Source organism: Ambystoma mexicanum, chromosome 5p (assembly GCF_040938575.1).
Source record: "Ambystoma mexicanum isolate Mex_15411 chromosome 5p, UKY_AmexF1_1, whole genome shotgun sequence".
In the NCBI taxonomy this organism is placed as follows: domain Eukaryota; kingdom Metazoa; phylum Chordata; class Amphibia; order Caudata; family Ambystomatidae; genus Ambystoma; species Ambystoma mexicanum.
This window is the reverse complement of record NC_090930.1, coordinates 245160364-245181184: the sequence shown is the minus strand read 5'-3', so window position 1 is coordinate 245181184 and position 20821 is coordinate 245160364.

Genomic DNA, 20821 nt, shown 5'->3' with positions numbered 1-20821 from the left:
AGTCCAATGCTGTATTCATTGATGCCGGTCACGTTATTAAGAGGAGGACACCGGCGGTTGTGCTGTCTGCGCTTTCCATGATGCCGCTAAGGGCAATTTTTTGGAGTTTAGAGGCATGCCGATAATGTTGTTACGGGCATGCCGCTAAGCTTTTGCACGCGAACTCGTAATAGCCCTCTATTAGTGGGCTCTTTACTACATGGAGCCTCATTACGAGTATGGCGGTAGGGGGTTAACGGCACCGGTAAGGATGCCGGTGCCGTTAACCACCTAGCGCCGCATTCCGAGGTCCCTTAGCGGGTCCCACTAGGGCTGGCTGGTTTTACCAGCTGCCCCTAGCGGGACCTGCTAAGGGACCAGGGAGCTAATAACGGGCCAGCTATTTGCGGGCCCGTTATTAGCTCCTTCCGAATTCCCATTGAGCCCTATGGGGGCTCGAATGGGAATGGGGAAATGTTTTCAGAATGGGGACTTACCGGGTCCTCCAAGGTTGGAATGACCCGGTAAATCCCCATTCTGACTAACCGGACTCAGACACGGGTTTGGAGGCAGCCATGGTGCTAATAGCACCATGGCTACCTCCAACCTCGTAATGAGGCTCACGGTATTTACTCCATGCTGGTAAGGATGGTTACTTACCTCCAAACCCGTAATGACCCCCTAAGACTCATTGGGCCTCATTACGAGGTGGGCGGTAAGGTGCCGGTAACCCCTTACCACCCTTAACACCCTATTCCGAGGTCCCTTAGTGGGTCCCTTCCTCAACGCCTCGTTTTACCAGGCATTAGGGAAGGGATCCGTTAAGGGACTTCAGAGCTAATAAAGAGAACACCAATTTAGCAATAAAAAAGACATCACATATTTGGGTCTAAAAAAAGTGACACTTGGACCAAGAGGTGGAGACCTAGAGAGGAAACTGAGACAAGAAGAAGCGAAACTAATATGCCGCTTCCGAACAGTAGAAAGAGGCTTGAACTCTGACAATGAGATGTCCTCCTTTTTATGAAGTACTTAAATTAGGTTATGTCAAAGATGTGGTGCATGTATTGAACTGTAAATTCAGTATACAATTTACTTACCCTGCATGTCACTGAACAGCTCCAGAATACCCAGATTAGATTTTAGAACATAACTAATAATGTCATTAGAACAAGACCAATAAGAATGGGTAGTTTTCAGGTTTATCCAGCTATTAATAGCTACTTAACATTTAGTGTTATGGTAATTAATCCCATTGGCTAGTATGGCAGTTAACCATTTGCATAGTGGCAAGCAGTTGCATCAATTCACATTTCCCTATTAGGTTCGACTCTGTAATAAGTTTCAGTTTGTAATCTACACAGCTACCGAAATTCACTAGACTATTGCCTTCGGGCATTTCTAAGAGTGAAGACACAGGAGATAACATGGCAAATCTCTTTATACATTATTTGTTATGTGATACAGAACTTAATATTAACATAACCGATTATTAATTTTCTAATTATCTGACTTCAATTACGTACACCATTCATGTATGTATTTGTCTCTTGATCGAAGCCACATAGTAGTTAGTGAATCATAACTGCTTTTCTTGCCCTCCCCGGGGAGACTTATTTATACATCATCCAATTCCACTAGAACGAAATTGTAGATACTTGGCATTTACTTATGTATGGGCTCCCGCAACCATGAGTAACACTGTTTTCTTTCGGAGCCCAAAAGATGGCGCTCATATAAGAAATAGAAAAAGGACCTCTTCGGTTGCCCAGACAACCTTAGTAACAACTACTTAAAGCCACCATTTGGCTTTTTCTGTGAACGCTGACGGGATTGTACAGAGCTCGTATTTCTGACTGCGGAGGTGAGACACGGACTTGAGCAAGCTTTTATCTTTAGCGTGTGCGAAATGAACCCGCTCAAATTTGACTATGATACGCTATGAGACAATAAAATAGGGATGAGTACTCATCGCGCAGCCTCTTTTCACAGCACATGTATTATAACTAGAGGGTTTCATTCCTTCGTTGCTTCTGTCATCTCATGAACGTGTAGTATAAATTCACTTACAAATGCCGCTCCACTATAAACTTAAAAATAAATGTACTTTTAGAATATTATACATAAATAACCATTTGTAGAAAATCAACATTAACTACACCCAACCTGAGTAACTTGTAAGATATAGGTTTATTAATACTGTATATATTACCCTCATTTTATTTAACAGGCTGGGATTTAACCCGTGAATTTACATTTTTGCTATGCTGAGAAGCCACGTTCAATATTTACAACCAATACCATTTGGTAAGACATAATCAGCTCCTTTTTTATAAAAACTTTTTTGACTGAATGCTAGGTAATTTGTCAACAAACATGCAAAGAGATAATTGAACTCATGATGCTGTTTTCTCTTTTTCTTTTCTCTCTTGGTTCTATTTTCCCCTCCCCATCCTTCACCCCGTTCTGTCTATTTCAGAGGCTGGGATTTAACCCGTGAATTTACGTTTTTGCTATGCTGACAAGCCACTTTCAATATTTACAACCAATACCATTGGCCCTGATTTGAGAAAGACGGCGCAGACCGTTGAAACACGCGTTATCACAAAGGGCACACGTTCTAAATAATACAAATTCACAATCACTATATATTCCAATTGAGTGGAGTCTCTTTTTTTCATTTAACTTAAATTGGCGCATGAAGGAATAAGTGCAACTACCTTCTTCATTTTTAGTTTCTAAAACGGAGTGGAGGAACCATATTTTTCTCCGTTGTTGCACAATCCATGCGACAATCACTGTCTATACCAAGGACGCTGAGGTCCACTGTTAAGAGTGTCCATTATAAAGGTTCCCCACAGCTTTTTGCCTATGGATTAATTGTGCCCTTCTCCCAATGATGAGGAGGTGATCGGGGCCATTATACTGGGAGTGGCAAAGGAGTTGGTAGTTCGGGGGGATATTTCATCAAAGGTGGTAGCTGATTTACCTTGGCAAAATAAAAGATCTGGCAAACTCTATAGAAAGGCAAAACATGTGCCACTTAGTAAACTTTCTAAACAGGCTACCAAGCAATTTTTGAATCACTTCTTAAACTGGCCATTAGTGAAAAAAACTTTGGGGGTAAGGAGGCGAGTGAGTCTGTGGACATGATGATAAAGAGTGTTGTGGCAAGGGGGGAATGAATTTACTCTTGCCAAAACCCTAGTCCCTGTCACTGAATTTAAGTCAGGGAGGTCTGAATATGCTAGTATTAATGACCATCTGCCTTCAAGTTGTCAGTGGAGGGAGGGGCAATCGTAGACAGAGATGGCTCCCCAGCCCTTCACAGTTCTGTGATGTTTTTGGCACAGAGGCATGAATCACACATTTTCGGCTCTGATGAAACCATTTGTCTGCCTTCTATTCATTGTAAAAACCGCTTCTTGCCATTGACTATGGAGAGTGGTTTGACCATGGAAAGAAGTATGCTTTGTAATCCCTTCCTAAATGATAAGCACCTTGCTTCTAAACATCAATTGGCTTTAAATGTCGATATCAAAGCTGGAGATGAAAGTGAGGGACAGCAGAAGAAAGTTTATTGTATCCTATGGCTTGAAGGGCTGTGAGTTGTCTTTACTCTCACCAGAGGAGCATCAGCCCAGGGGATTGCAGGGACTTAGAAATCTTGAGCATGTGAGCTCCTTAGCACAGTGCAAGGGCTTGGCCTCAGATCAGGAATATAGAGTTTTGTTTGAGAGTGTCTTACCGGACGATAAATATGTTGTGCTGAATCGTTCTAATGTCCTAAGGCTAATGAACGCAATTCCATCAAGGGATATTGAACAAATCTATTTTTCCGAACATTTTAGAACAGATCGGGTGCATGTTTATTTTCATTCTAAATTGATCTTGGACATAGTATTGAAGGAACGGGTATAGTATGCTCGTTTGGTTTTGATATTACACTCTATTTGGATAGGGGTAATATTCTGAACCAAAGAGCGTATGGGGAGGTCCCAAATTCTTTGCCTAGAGACACAGTTGTTTCATTAAATCAGGGTGAGAGTTCATCTAGAATGGTGGCAAACTTGCCTAGGGACTGGCCATGGATCTCTGGTGTGCTTAGCGGAGGCAATGGAGCAGGGTCATTACAAACTCCCTAACATTAGACAATTGGAAATGTCACTCTTATCCTGGAATACGCGGGGACATGTACACCTGCCACACTTAATCCTCTACTTAAATCAAATATGATTATAAATCTTCAAGAAACGTGTCTCACGAATGTACCCCAAAAGGATGGCTATGGTGCTTCCTTTTTCAATCTGCCTTAAAGGGCCTAACGGGACAAACATATGGTGGGGTCCTGACTTTGGTTAAATCCACTAGTGTTCTGGCTATAATTTCCCAAGTTGACGTCTGTTTTGGAATCTTGGCAAAACATATATTCGAGTTCTGGATTCTATAATATGTGTTCTTGTTATGAATGTATATTGGCATGTGGAGATGGGCAACACTGGTGTTTATTTGGAAAAAACCTTGCACTGCATTAATGATTGGCTGGATACCTAGGAGAGTGGAGTTATACTTTTCTCGGGTGACCTTAACTCTGCGTGTTTGACCCTGGATACTCATTAGGAGATACAGTAAAGCAAGCTGGGAAAGTTCAATAGGGTTATATTTGGTATAAAGCGCTTACAGGGATTGGCCTAGTAATATTAAATGGTGCAATCAGGGGGACATTTCGAGCAAGTACACATGGTTTAACCACTCGTTCCAGTCAACAATGGACTATATTTTTGTTAGCCAAAGTTTGTTTGACAGATGCCATTGTTTAAATATCTGAAATGAGTGACCATTATACATTAACCGCAAAGTTTGTGATGGGGAAACTTACTGGTACAGAAACAGGGAATATGACAATGGGTATGAGAGTTAGCTGGAATAAGGATGGTAAGAGAGTTAGCTGGAATTCCATAGTGGTGGGAAGAATTAATACTACCATTGCCACATTCATGAATGCTAACTTTCGGGCCAATTGTTACTTCTGTTTCTCAGTGGAAAATGTTGAGGATTCGGTTCAGTATTCTATTTAAAGGATGTCCTGAGCTTTGGGTAGAGATCTTGGCTGTCCTATTTGACCAGATTGTTTCTTCCTGCCAGTTTCATTCCTCATGGTCTACAGCCTTTGTTCTGCCCATTTTTGAGCTGAGAGAAGCATGCTTTCACCTCCTCAACCCAGCCAGCATGCGGGATGCTGCCCAGTTCACAGCACTTTGTACCCCTGAACCTATACCTCCTACCAGTGTCTGCATTCATTGCAATCACGCTGCTAACAACTGATGCAGGCTTCTGACACATGGCCTCATTACACGGATGGCAGTAAGGGATTACCGGTAATCCCCTACTGCCCTACTAAGAGGTCCCTCAGCGGGTCCCGTCCTTAACGTGTGGTCAGACCACACGTTAAGGGAGGGACCCGCTGAGGGACTTCAGAGCAAATAACGGTACTGCTATTAGCGGTACCGTTATTAGCTCTTTCCCCAATCCCATTGAACCCTATGGGGGCTCGAATGCGAATGGGGAATGGTAATTGGCATGAGGATTTACCGGGTCCCCAAGGGTCGGAATGACCCGGTAAGTCCCCATACCGCCTACCCGGACTCAGAAGGCGGTAAGAGGTAGCCATGGTGCTTGCTACCGCCTACCGTGTCTTGAGGCCCACAGACTTCTCAACTATACTTCAGAGCACAGAGCAGGGACCCTCACAGTCTGTTCCAACAAAAAAAGAGCACGAGCTAAGACTACAACCCTAATAAGAAACTAAAGTTAGGAGATTAAATCCTAAACAGGACGCCCATGCAGATCCCTTACATGTATACTCTCTCCATTGGTGCAATTGTGTCCCATGGTAGCACTGACAAATAGCCCACAGGTGGATAAAATGTACACTTTACAAGGGATTTCACTGACCAGGACCAGATGAAGGCAGACTAAATCGCAATCTGCCGAAACGTCTAAAGAAGTGTCAGGATTCATAAATACGAATGCCTACCCCGAATTCCCTGCTAATAATTAGTGATGTCGACCCACACAACAACTCCTAGGTTTCAGTCATCAAAGAGCCTTTAGGAATATATTTCCACTGCATTACGTGGAGCAAATACCTAAAGCGAACACTCGAATAACAGAGGCTTAATGACGATTTTACATACTTTAGATCCTCACAATGTTAAATGTTTATGTTAGACACAGCTGATTACATTTGTTTCTTTATGTATTCTCGTTTTAAAGAACCCACTATGTATCTGTATGTACATCAAATCTATGCATATCGATTCAAACCTTATGTATTGAAAGACCTAGAAATTAATTTATGCCAACATATATGAAGTTTGGAATATATGAGTATTTGTAAGAGCATGAGATGTTAAGGGGCCGATTCATGGAACAAACGTGCGCCGAAAATCTTTGCGCAAGCAGGCGCAAGCGCAAAAAAACAGGCGCATGCGCACGCGTGCGATTCATGGAAGTCCCTGCGCGTGTTTTCCTCGGGATGTGCGCCAAACCCGTGCATGGCGCACACGTCACTGCAACATCCCGAAAGACGTGCGCGACGCGCACAGTGAAAGCGCACAACCTCGGCGCATACACTAGAAAGTGGGCGGAACATGGGGCGTAACGCGCGGAATGGGGAACAACTCGCGAAGACAAGGGCGTAACTGGGGATGTACTGCAGGGAAGCAGACGGAACGCCCACACGCACGCGAACCACACGTATTCATGGAATCGAATAGGGCAAAGCCACGCACAGCGAAAGACACGCACAAGCCGAAACACGTCCGCCACACAAAGGCAGGCGGTAGCGTCCCTGCGCATTACAAAAGTGGCAACATACAGCAATTGTGCCTGTGCGAGCGGGGCACATGTATTTCGGGGTTGCGCGGGAAGTTACACACGTGATTGAGCGGGCTACGTGTATTTCAGGGGTTCGCGTGAACTTCTTCACGCGATCGGGCCTGGGGGAGCGGGCTACGTGTATTTCAGGGGTTTGCGTGAACATTTTCACGCGATCGGGCCTGGGGGAGCGGGCTACGTGTATTTCAGGGGTTCGCGTGAACTTCTTCACGTGATCGGGCCTGGGGGAGTGTGCTACGTGTATTTCAGGGGTTCGCGTGAACATTTTCACGCGATCGGGCCTGGGGGAGCGGGCTACGTGTATTTCAGGGGTTCGCGTGAACTTCTTCACGTGATCGGGCCTGGGGGAGCGTGCTACGTGTATTTCAGGGGTTTGCGTGAACATTTTCACGCGATCGGGCCTGGGGGAGCGGGCTACGTGTATTTCAGGGGTTCGCGTGAACTTCTTCATGTGATCGGGCCTGGGGGAGCGTGCTACGTGTATTTCAGGGGTTCGCGTGAACTTCTTCACGCGATCGGGCCTGGGGGAGCGGGCTACGTGTATTTCAGGGGTTCGCGTGAAGTTTCTCACGCGATCGGGCCTGGGGGAGCGGGCTACGTGTATTTCAGGGGTTCGTGTGAAGTTTCTCACGCGATTGGGCCTGGGGGAGCGGGCTACGTGTATTTCAGGGGTTCGCGTGAACATTTTTACGCGATCGGGCCTTCGGGGAGCGGGCTACGTGTATTTCAGGGGTTCGCGTGAAGTTTCTCACGCGATCGGGCCTGGGGGAGCGGGCTACGTGTATTTCAGGGGTTCGCGTGAAGTTTCTCACGCGATCGGGCCTGGGGGAGCGGGCTACGTGTATTTCAGGGGTTCGCGTGAACTTTTTCACGCGATCGGGCCTGGGGGAGCGGGGTACCACTCACCGTCTGCCTTGCGTGTAGAAGAACACGTAGCCAACACCCACTGTGACGTAATAGCGTGTGAACCCCAACGGATGAAAAACACACGCACCGCACGAAAAGCACATACAGAAGCAACGCCCGTGCGCAAAACGTCACAGATGCGCTTACGCTGTAAGGGCCTTTGGTCCAATAAAATCGCGTACGCGTGCTGACGCGCTTACGCGCTAAGGGCCTTTCCTCGATTTTCACGCTGACGTCCAGGATTTTCACGTGCCAAATCACTCCGTATCAAGCTGGCCACACGAAAACACACGGAAGACCACGCTCCTGCCCAGAAGGCCGAATTACTGCCCCCCAGTGCCCCGAGCAGCCTCCCACGTGCCATCTGCTGCTGCCTGCCTGCCTGCTGCCACCATGCCCTGCCATTTGGTGCCTGCACATCAGCCATCTGCAGGGGTCCAGTTGCTGTGTCCACCCCTGCTGGAACAGAAGACTCCCGACTCAGATAACATCGCTCCACAGCCCAGCCCCAGGACCCAGTTGCCCACCCACTCCTGCCCCTGGGGTTGCCATGTCGGGCACATCCACATCTGGCACCAGTGGCAACCCCCGGCCAGAGGGGCAGAGGGCCACCAGCTTCACTGCCACTGAAGTTGGTGTCCTGGTGGAGCAAGTCCTGGGGCAGTATGATGCCCTCTTCGGATCGTCCCGCGCCAACAAGGAAGGACGGGAGAGGATCTGGGCCGACTGTGTGGTTGCCATCAACGCGGAGGGGGTGGCAACCCGCACCATCCAGAAGGTCAAGGAGCGCTGGGAAGACATGAGGTCCAGGACCCTCATGAAGGCCCGGCGCCTCGTGGAGGGGGGCCGGGGCCGCATGAGTTCCATCCAGATGGGGGTCCTGGAACGCGTACACCCAGCGCTCCACGCTCAGGTCCTTGAGAGGGAGACCCATCTGGAGTTGAGCGGTAAGTGGCCAAGCATTGCTGTGTGAGACAGGGCATGTTGCAGTGTGCTGGTTGTCTGATACTTGCCTGTATGTGTGACATAGGCCATGTACGCATGTATGTGTGCAGGGACATCATGGTAATGCATGTGCGACCAGTAATGTGTGAACCGCACGGTTGTTGCATGCGTTTAAATGCGACATGGGGAGCCCTATGCAGATTGTACACATGAGAGCATGGCAGTCTCTGTTCCTGGACATGGGTGGGGGTGAGGGATGGGTGCTGATGCCAGGTACATATATGGTGTCCATGTCTGTGTGCCTGACCTGCGTGTCTGTGACTTGTGGATGCCATGGATGCATGACACATGTCTGTGACAATGTAGTGACAATGTACAGATTCACTGATGCAGCCTAGTCATCCTTGTATCCACTGTGATTGGGGTGTACGGGGCCAGATGGATGTGACTGAGGTGAAGTGTGTGCATGTGATAGGCATGACCCATGATGCATGTGAGGTCCATTACATTGTATGTTTCGCGAGTCCATTGGACATGTATGGAAATGTCCATGGCATGCACCATGACTGTCACTGTGTGTGTTTTGCCTGGACTGACACATGTGTTGTGGAGGGACATGATGGAAGTGTACTTTGACAGTGGCACTCATCTGCTATTGCTTCCTGTCTAGGGGACCATTGTACAGTACCCTGATGCTTGTGTTCTATGTCTCCCTCTACGCAGCGGCTAGTGAAGAAGAGGGCGGAGACGGCGCTGTGGAGCAAGGTGGCGGGGATGCCCCCACGGCTGCAGTGGAAGGGGTGGGTGAGCCCCCACAGGGTCCTGCTACGGCAGAAGACGGTGAGGAGCCATCCAGGTTGGTGGTTTCCACAGAGGAGGAGGAGGCCGCCACTGAGGCGCACATGGGGCCTGGTGGGGGCATCCCTGCTGGTGCAAGTGGTGCAGTCCGGGGGCAGGGGCAGGAGGCAGCACAGGTCACCGTAGAGGGGCCTGTGCATGTCGCTGTCCCTGACCCTGTGGGTGCACCACCATGCACCAGCAGGGATGCCCCGTCCCAGGCCCGTCCGCAGGTAGAGGGGATGTCCATGTCATCTGACTCCCCTCCACCTGCGGACGAGGGGACCCCTGGCCGTATGAAGAAGGTCCTGATTGGGGTCGCAATGCGCACGGCTGTGATTCGTGATGCTGTGCGTGCTTCCCAGGAGGAGCACGCACGTCATCACGAAGAGCACCGTGCCGATGTGGCCCAATTGGGATCGTCCATGTTCGGGGGTTTCCTGCATGTGTCGGCCAATCTGGCGGCCCTCTCCTCCTCTGTGGAGACTATACGCCAGTCGTTCTCCTTGCCGTCTTCCGGCCCAGGGCCCCCTGTGGACCTGCCCTGACCAATGCAGCCAGCTCGGTGGGGATCCCATCCCTGCCACAGTCGGGAGTCAGAGGTCCAGCAGGGGTGGACACCACAGCAACTGTACCCCAGCAGATGGAGGATGTGCCGGCATCATCAGGCAGGGCACGTGCACGACGGCGTCGGTGGATTCCATCAGCCTGGATGCCGTCGTGTTGGCAGAGGCAGTGGCGTCGGAGGCAGCAGCCGAGTCAACGTGGGAGGCATCATGGCTCGGGGCCATCAACATCGGAGGGGCAGGCATCGGCCGGAGGGCAGGGGGACCCAGGACGGGAAGTGTCTTCCGTGTGGCAGCGGTTGGGCCAGCATATAGGTGCGGAGCGGCGGCCGGCGGAAGAGGCGCGGCTCACAATGGTCAGGGCAGAGAACTCCATGCTGAGGGCCCTGAGGCGGGCCGAGTGCCTCGAGGCAATCCGCAGGGGGTTGGAGAAGCAGATGGCGTCGTCCCTGCGGACCCTCGGGCCATGGAACAGGACCGCCTCCGGGACATAGACGAGGAGTTTGATGATGCCCTGGCCCGGAACACCACGGAGTGAGCCGCTGGACTTGCCCGCCGCCTTTGTATATAGTTCTTTAGTTTTAGGTTTCATTTGTTTCTTCTTATGATTTGGAGTCGACGGACACAGCTCCACTTTTTGTATATAGTTGCATTTTAGTTAGGGTTTTTTGTAGGTTTCCTTTGTTCAGTTGGGCTCATGGACCCTTGGATGTTTTGTACATAGTTCTTCATTGGATTGATTTTATTTTTAATGTGACTTTGAACAACTTTTTTTTGGATTTGGATTTGTAGTTTTGATTTTTTTGGCCGGACATGCAGCTTATCTTTTTTTCATTGCCATTGTAGTTTGTTTCATTTCATTTGCATTCATTTTTTTTTAATACAATTTTGTTTTCATACTTCACTGTGTGGTATCATCTCATTGGTTTCATGCATGTCATGTTGGGTGTTTTCCCATTCATTTGCAACCATTGTGTGTGACGGACATGGGTTCATTTGCTTTATGAACATTGGGGGTGTAACATGTAATTTCCATTTCCATGTGGGTGAATGGGTTACTTGGTAGTGCCTTTTGGCTGTGGAGGCTGACCATAACGCACATGATTGGGGATTGTGAGGACCTGGGTGCAGGAGGACATGAGTGGGGGCCTGGTGGAGGCTGCCCCTGGTGACTGGGGGGGTGGGGGTGCTGGGAGACATGGGTGGGGGGTTGCTGGCAGGTGCCCCACAGTGCTGGGGGGGGTGGGGGGTGGGAGACATGAGTGGGGGCCTGGTGGAGGGTGCCCCTGCACTGCTGGGGGGTGGGGGTGCTGGGAGACATGGGTGGGGGCCTGGTGGAGGCTGCCCCTGGTGGCTGGGGGGTGGGGGTGCTGGGAGACATGGGTGGGGGGCCTGGTGGAGGCTGCCCCTGGTGGCTGGGGGTGGGGGTGGTGGGAGACATGGGTGGGGGCCTGGTGGTGGGTGCCCCTGCACTGCTGGGGGGTGGGGGTGCTGGGAGACATGGGTGGGGGCCTGTGGAGGGTGCCCCTGGTGGCTGGGGGTGCAGGGGGACATGCGTTGGTGGGCAGTAGTGCAAGTTGACATGTGGGTTGGCTGGGGGGCATGGCCATGGTGGATGGGGTGCCTGCAGGACATGTGCAGGGTAGGCCCCTGTGGTGTGAGCCACCTGCAGGGGCCGTGGAGGGTGTAGAGGGAACACCTGGGAGGACCCACACGTGCAAATCACGTGTGGTGCTCCCCGCGCACCCCTGAAATACGCGTACCCTGCTCGCACGGGCCCAATCGCGTGTGGAAATTCCCGCGCACCCCTGAAATACACGTACCCTCCTGATATCGCGTGTGGAACTTCACGCGCACCCCGAAATACATGTACCCTGATGGAATCGCGTGTGGAACTTCACGCGCACCCCTGAAATACACGTACCCTGCTGTAATTGCGTGTGTAACTTCCCCTGCACCCTGAAATACACGTACCCTGCTGATTTCGCGTGTGAGACTTCCCCCGCACCCCGTAATTCACGTACCCTGATGGAATCGCGTGTAGAACTTCACGCGCACCCCTGAAATACACGTACCCTGCGGAAATCGCGTGTGGAACTTCCTGCGCACCCCTGAAATACACGCGCCCAGGCCAATCGCGTGTAGAACTTCACGCGCACCCCTGAAATACACGTACCCTGCGGAAATCGCGTGTGGAACTTCCCGCGCACCCCTGAAATACACGCGCCCAGGCCAATCGCGTGTAGAACTTCCCGCGCACCCCTGAAATACACGCGCCCAGTCCAATCGCGTGTAGAACTTCACACGCACCCCTGAAATACACGTACCCTGCGGAAATCGCGTGTGGAACTTCCCGCGCACCCCTGAAATACACGCGCCCAGGCCAATTGCGTGTAGAACTTCACGCGCACCCCTGAAATACATGTACCCTGCGGAAATCGCGTGTGGAACTTCCCGCGCACCCCTGAAATACACGCACCCAGGCCAATCGCGTGTAGAACTTCACGCGCACCCCTGAAATACACTTACCCTGCGGAAATCGCATGTGGAACTTCCCGCGCACCCCTGAAATACACGCGCCCAGGCCAATCGCGTGTAGAACTTCCCGCGCACCCCTGAAATACACGCGCCCAGGCCAATCGCGTGTAGAACTTCACGCGCACCCCTGAAATACACGTACCCTGTGGAAATCGCGTGTGGAACTTCCCGCGCACCCCTGAAATACACGCGCCCAGGCCAATCGCGTGTAGAACTTCACGCGCACCCCTGAAATACACGCGCCCAGGCCAATCGCGTGTCGAACTTCACGCGCACCCCTGAAATACACGTACCCTGCGGATATCGCGTGTGGAACTTCCCGCGCACCCCTGAAATACACACGCCCAGGCCAATCGCGTGTAGAACTTCACGCGCACCCCTGAAATACACGCGTCCAGGACAATCGCGTGTAGAACTTCACGCGCACCCCTGAAATACACGTACCCTGATGGAATCGCCTGAGGTACTTCCCGCGCATCCCAGTGATACACGTAGCCCGCTTGCTGTGCTGGTACAGGGTTAGCGCAGCCCTTTGCGCTGGATTGGGTATATTGATGGCTTTTCCCTGCGCGAGAGGCGTTCTTGGGGGCGTAACTGGCGCTGCTGCAGGGTCGCTGCGCCACTGTGCGCCACGGCTGGTTTTGGTGGCTGGAATCCATGAATACGCTGTGCGCGGAAATGGATTTTAGCGCACGCGGCTGGCGCAGGGATTCGCACGCGCACACTGTGCGCCAGCCGCGTGCGACACTTGTGCGCTGAATTCTATGAATTACCCCCTTAGTGTACTGAAATGTATTATAGATAACTGGTAACGTTTAGAATTATGCTTTCTGTTCGGGATTCTATGGTCCCTCATGGAGGCCAGGGCAAAATGTCTAAGTCTAGGTAAGCACCTTTCCAAGTCATTTTTTCGGAGTTTACACAATTTTCAAAAGTTCTTCCAAGCCCAACAGGCCTACTGTGGTTATTTGGAAAATTACGCTGTCTTATACCCAAACCGGTGCAGCAAGAGGGGCTTCATGTGGAGTTTTGTGGAATTTTCACCAACGTTAATTCCACCGTGGCAATTCTGACGATTTTTGCAATTAAAGTGGAGGATCTGTCTACAGCAAAATATGGCAATGCAAGATGCAGCAGTGCAGCAGTAAATTGGCAGCAGATGAATTACCACTATTTTGACTGCAAAGATATAATGGACCTCATTCCGAGTATGGAGATAGTCATGGCACTATTTGCGCCATGACTACCTCCCATACCGGTACCGTGTCCGGTTTGGTGAGATGGGGATTTAACGGTCCAGTCCGACCTTGGCGGGACCGGTAAGTCCCCATTCACCAAGCCATTCCCCATTCCCATTTGAGCCCCCATAGGGCTCAATGGGAAGGGGGAAGTAGCTAATAACGGTACCGCAATTTGCGGTACCGTTATTGGCTCTGATGTCCCTTAGCGGGTCCCGTCGTTAAGGAAGGGACCCGCTAAGGGAACTCGTAGTAGGGCGCAAAGGGATTACCGGTACCGATGTACTTAACGGTGCCCGGTATCCCTTTGCGGCCACCTCGGAATGAGGCCCAATGAGTCCCAGAGACTCTTAATCGGGACATCATGAGCTCGATTAGGCTGCCATGATCATGGGGTAGGTAGCTCCCAAATGTACTTCCACTGTTACATAACAGCTATGCCATCGGATGCCCAATGAAACGAATTCAATGAATCATCATTATGACAAGAAAATGAACTTGTTTGATACCTGAATCTGAGTCAGACCCCAATCTATACACCACAGAGACAGCCACCTTAAGGCATACTTGCCAACATTCTATGGCCAAAAGGATGTAGGATTTTTCTAGTTTCAAAAATAATACTTTCCATAACAATTACATCACAGGAAAATACAAACCATACATTGTTGGCACTACTGGAGCATTCTGAAATACACAACCCATCAAGCAGCACAACATGGAAAGATCTTCATATGTTTAAAATGTATAATTCTGAATGGTAAATTAACACCAAATTCAATGAACTAACTTCACAGAAGGTAATCGCACAGAGCTGGTAGGCAACGTTTGCTAGTGCTCTGTAGCAGCAGCATGGGCAATACATATGTATTCCTGCAGTGCAATATGATTAACTGAACAACATGGACACTGATACTTCCTCAGTCTGATAGGCAGATGCTGTGTGATGGTGCTACGCTCTGCCACTTGCCTTCACTAGTGGTTGACGTAAGGCCTGTCCTGGCCAGAGTGCAGGCCAGAGACGTGTAGCTGGCCCATCACTGGATTGGTCTGAGCCCATCACTCAAAGTAATGACTTACCTGCCCACTGCGCAGTCAGACAAACTAATGCGGCCTGCCTTAGAGTCACATAAATTACCTGCACCTTTAAAAAGCAGTCGGGTCCGTCTCCCACATCTGTAGGCAGCAGGACTGCTTAAAAAGCAGTAGCCTACCGCCTAAATCAGTAGTACGGTTGGCAAGTATGCTTAAAGCATTATTCACAGCTTGTATCATGTTCTCAGTGATCATCATACAATAGGCATTCTCTGTTGGTCTAAAGAATACCGATTATGCACTTGGTGAAGGCATCATGCATTGAACTAATGACAACAATGGATTCCAGGTCCTCGCTGAGCTTTAATCCAGATTCCAGGGAAGATCGAGGTAATCAATACCGCTTTAATAACACAGGTTTCACGTTCCTTCCATTGGAATCCTACTCGGCTCTCCAGACCACGCCTAAAAGAGTCGCGTAGGCGACTTAAAATTCAAATTGCGATTGAATGTTCCCGTTTCGAAGCCAATGGCGCAGTCCATTGCTAACAGTTTTACCACTAGAAAGGCACTGTACATTTAGCAGGGACATAAATTGCATTGTGGTTCCTACATCGGACAGCAGAGGGCGATACAGCCTTATTTATTGTTACTTTGCTTTACATTTATTTGTAATAGTGTTTAATTATCGATTGGCAGCCAAATTGCAAACTTAAAATAATTTTAAATGAAAGCAGTTTAAACTAGCATATATAAAATGAAATGCATTTGGGAAATCAAAGCATAATTTATAATCTAATTGTATTATACATGTTTTTGTTGAATTTGGTATTATAAAGATCATTTATTACGTGTACGTGTTGAACCAATATCTTTCTCTTGGCCCCACTAGCCATGGCCACTGGCCATGTGTCACCATTAATTTGTTACCAAACACCCATCGCCCCCGGTCCAGTAGATGGAGGCACTGAACTTTTTTTTTCAACTCCTTATTCCTGCGATAATTTCACTGTAATCATTTCCAATAACAGAAATTCTGCGATAGAGTGGCGGTTTGCTGATTCCCACGAAAATGGGAACAATTGCTCAGAATTAGAAAGTCTTCCACATTCTCACAGGCACTCACCATGTGCCCCCCTTTCTTTTTCCAGGTCCCCCGCTCCACTCAATTGCTTTTTCTCTCCATAACCATCTCCCATTGACCCCTATCCCTCTACGCCTTGTATGGCACATCTTGTTTTCTGAGCGCATCTTGCAGCAATGCTGCTGCAATCTCAGGAGATTCAGGCTGTCTTCCTGATAAAACGAACATTTTCTACCTGTAACTGGCTCCCCAACCCACCCCCAAATTCCCAACTTGACATAGTGTCTTCTTTCCTACTGCCGACCAGTAGCCTGGTTTGATTGCTAGTGCTATAGCTATAGCTATTGGTAATTATACAATGCCTATGGCCAGGCCATCTAAGTGTTGTAGTTCAAAACATTCTGTGTTATTCTTGGAAGTGACTCCAAAACAGAAGAGTTTTGAATCTCTTTCTGATGTTGAGAATGTTATTAGACTCTGTAAGGTCGTGGGGGAGTATATTTCAAAGTTTGATGGCATCATTTGTCCTCCTCCAAATAGCATTTTGAGTTCTTCATTTGTGGCTTTTCATAGTTATATTGCGGGAATCACTCGCATTGAGTACAACAAAAATTATAGCTTTTCATTTCGGAAAATCCTCTCAGCCTCTCTGCTGCAAAGCACCAAGGCCGATATATATATAGAGGTTTTATGGAACAGCAGGCATCCCAATATCTCTGTTGAATATTTTAAAAACTACTGTAGGGATATACCCCAAACCAGTCTAGGAAATTAAGTCAATGCTTTGTGTCCACATTGTTTCTTATTTGGTCCAAATTTGCCCAGCAGTTTTTGCACTACGGCTGTTCAAAAACTGCACTTTTTCTCTGCGGGAAAATGAATGGCTGAAAACTGCGTTTTTATGTTTTCTTACTAACTTTTTCATTTTTTAAAGAATTGTTCCCAAAAATTCAAGTTTGGGGAGTGGGGTGCAGGAGGCTTGAGAAACCTTTTGTTTGGAAAATTCCATCCAACTCCATCCAGCAAGTCTAAAGTTATTAGCCTCTTTATTGCAAAGCAAAGCACCAATACCAATATAAAGGTTTTAAGGAGCAGGGGGCACAACGTTCTCGGTTGAATATTTTAAACATAATTAGATGGATTTACCCCAATTTAGTCAAGGAAATGAAGTCAACGCTTTGAGCCCAAATTGTTTCTTATTTGGTACAAATATGCAAAGCAGTTTACCCACTACTGCTATTCATAGACAGCACTTTTTCTCCATGACTGCATTTTTATTTTTTCTTAATACCTTTTTCATCTTTTAACAAATTGTCCCTAACATTTCCAGTTTGGGGAGGGGGTGGCTTGACAACCTTTTTGTTTAGAAAATGTCATCCAAATCATCTAGCAAGTCAAAAGTTATTAGCCTCTTTGTATACCCACAATGCCCTTTTGATGTGGCTCAGAACTGGAGGTGAACTTCCAGCAATGTCTGCTAGACTGCATTGTGGAATGTGTGACTCGTCTCAAATCGCCTATTTTACTATATATATGTAAAACTATGGGTAATCAGGATAATTTTACCAATGATGCCTTTAGAATCGAGCGTGCCAGCTCAAAACACTTGTTGGCAGGAATGATGTTTGGAGAATTGATGGGGACATGCTGCCAAGTGATGCAATATATTGTGTTAATTACAATCTTCAGGCTTAGTGGTTCTGCTTTTGGCTGTCAAATTATTAGCTCTTCCATGAATGTCCATTTGTCTCTGCCAGTTGCGACCCCCAAGTCCTCAGCTACACTGTGGCTGTGTTCTTTTTTTAATCTTTTTCCTGGCTTGTTGCAGTTCACGTTCCCCATTGCCGTTGGGAGGTGTATTTTGTTATATCTACTCAGGTGTCCCCTTGTTCCTCTTTTAGGAGGGGAATGAGTTATCCCTGTGTCTCACCTCACTCTCCTCACCAGCACTGCAGTGAGAACCACTGTCTGCACAGCAAGCGGTCTCTCCCTTGGACCACAAAGCGGACAGGTGTGATTGGTAGTTAGTACTTCATTGTTGTAGTCACAGGAATATTATACCCACACTCTGATCCAGAATGGGCTCTGTGGTATCATCCTTCTGCAGTGCCCCTAGGGGGATCTCTAGTCACTATGAGTCACCACAGCTTTTGTTTACAGTCATCAATGAGTAAGATCTCCCCAGACCCTCAGCAACTAATTAGCTGATCTCCTCTGGTGAGCTCTGACATTTTACTTCCAATTCCAGCTCACGCCAGGGGTGGGCTGTGGCTATGCTGGTCAGCAGACACACAGCACCACAGCTCTTCTCTATGATCACTGAGAAGTGTCTTGCTAGATAACCAATGGCCCATCCTCGCCACATTTTCTTTCTGTGGCATGGTGTTTATCTTTCTTAGTTCATACCAGCATTCCTGCCCTCAGGCAGTTATTTTGTTCACATTCTGGGACTTTTATTTCTCCTTTTCCCATTATATGTCCAGAACTGCAAGTCGCAGAGAGAAAAAAAAAAAACTTTGTGAAAATCTGCCAAAGAGAATGGGGCATGTTGGCATATTTAGTACCTGAATTGTGTAAGGGGGGTTTGCATACAAATAATATTTTCCATAGACATAGTGAAAAGTCTTCTGTCAACCATGGTCAAGAAAAGTCTTTTCAGTATGTCTATGGGTAATGTAATATGTGAGGAGGGATGGGGAACAAATAGAAGCATCGCCTCTTGAGAATGATGGAATTTTGAAACCACTTTCAGAATGATTTTAGGGTCATATCGTAACACAATGGCCTCAGGAAGTACCTTGAGGAAAAGGGCTTTACATAACAGAACCCCCAACTCCCTCAATCTCTGGGTAAAGGTTATTACTCCCAGAAAGACCACTTTAATTGTTAGGTACTTCAATTCCATTGATGCCAAAGGTTTGAACAGGGTTACTTGTAGAGACTGTACAGCCTAGGGGAGATCGCAGGCCGGAACCCCAGACTGAACCTGAGATTATGACTAGGCGAAGCTCCTCAGCACCTTAATAACCAATCTCTCTCCTTGAACCTCAGCCCCAGGGTTCTCCAACTGCCCTAATTGGAGCCCACTGAGACCTCAAAGAAGATACTGATAGCCCTAACGTAAACCCTTCCTTCAGGAATTGCAAAATCACAGCGACTGGACATTCTCTTGGAGCAGATTCATGACTTCTGCACCAACTGGAGAAATTCTTCCAATGCCTATCATTGGGTCTCTGTGTCAAGGGTCTCCCAGCATCTTCCAGGGTAGAGGCCAGCTGAGAAGTCAAACCCTGTTTCTGCCATTGTTCCCTTGGGTCCCTTTCAATTTCACCCCCCCATTGTATTACCCTGCCCAGACTGGACCCTACCCCCAAAGACACCAGCACAATTCCCCCTGTAACAGGAACATAGGTTCTGTGACTAGTTCCAGCAAGATGAGACAACAGGAGCTCCTCAGACATACTGGTGCTATCAGAATGACCTGTGACCCAGAGTCCCTGATTTTCACCCACAACTGGGGTAGGAGAGGCAAAGGAGGGACGGCATACAATAGCCCTACCACCACTGTGCCGTCATGGCATCTACCATAAAAGCCCCTGAACCGGAAATCTGGGTAAGAACCTGGGCAGCTTTGCATTCAGGGGAGAGGGAAACAGGTCCACCACTTCCCTGAAACACCTACAGGTCCACTGGATGATCCTTGATTCAATTCCCAAGAGAAGGATGGAAATACTCTGATGGAATGATCTGACCTGGTGTTGTCCACCTTCTAATGTGGGAAACCCTGAGGCACAATAGATTGGGCTGTGCGCAGTTACCAATTTCCTCCACCACTTATTTCAGGGACATTGATTGAGCAGTCCCCAGTGGTTTACATGTACCATGGCCCTAATATTGTCTGTCTTTACTAACACCAGCAAGCTCTCGATATAAGGTGAGAACAAAAAGGAGGGCCATTTGAATTGCCTGTAATCTTTCCAGTTGGAAGGCATGAAAGCCTCCTGTGTAACCCATCTGCCCTGCGTCTGAAGCTTCCCCAAGGTTGGCCCCCACCATATGCTGCTGGCATTTGTGATAAGAGTGCTCTCTGAGGTCTACAACAGAGGCACCCCTTCAGGAGAATTTACTTTCGGCCCCACCACTGAAGCTTGAGCCTCAAATTGACAGGCATCAGGCTCTTCTTAAAATTCCCAGACCCTGGGTTCCTAATGTTGCAACAGAGGATTCACCCGGTGCCTCTTGTGCAGTCTCGCAAATGGTACTACAAGGATGCTGGTGTTCATGTGGCTCTGAAGCTGTAGCATCTGCCTTGTAGAGACCCAAATGTTCTGTTATTCCCGAGAGCAGCAAAGCTTGCAATTTAGCCACCCACTCCTCTGGTAACAGTGCTCAAACCTTGGCAGTCCAAAATCTTGCCCCAATGAATTGCAGATCCTATGATGTAGATATATGTGATGTCTGCAAGTTGGTCAACAATCCCAACTTCTCCACAGTGTTGCACATTTCCTTGAGATGTTCAAGCAGAAGTTACTCTGTCGAAACTCTGAGGAGCCAGCCATTAAGTACGGAAAAGGCAAACATCTCATTCCTGTCCTGTGTAGATGAGCCATCAGTGGACTCATTACATTTGTAAAGACATGTGGCAATGTCTTCAGTCCAAATGGGAGAACATGGAATTGAAAGTGACACCCCGCACTGCAAATTTCCAGAACTACTTGTGGGAGCAATGAATAGGAATAAGGCATCCTCTACATCTATTGATGCCAGAAAGTCATTCTCCCTAACCAAGGGGA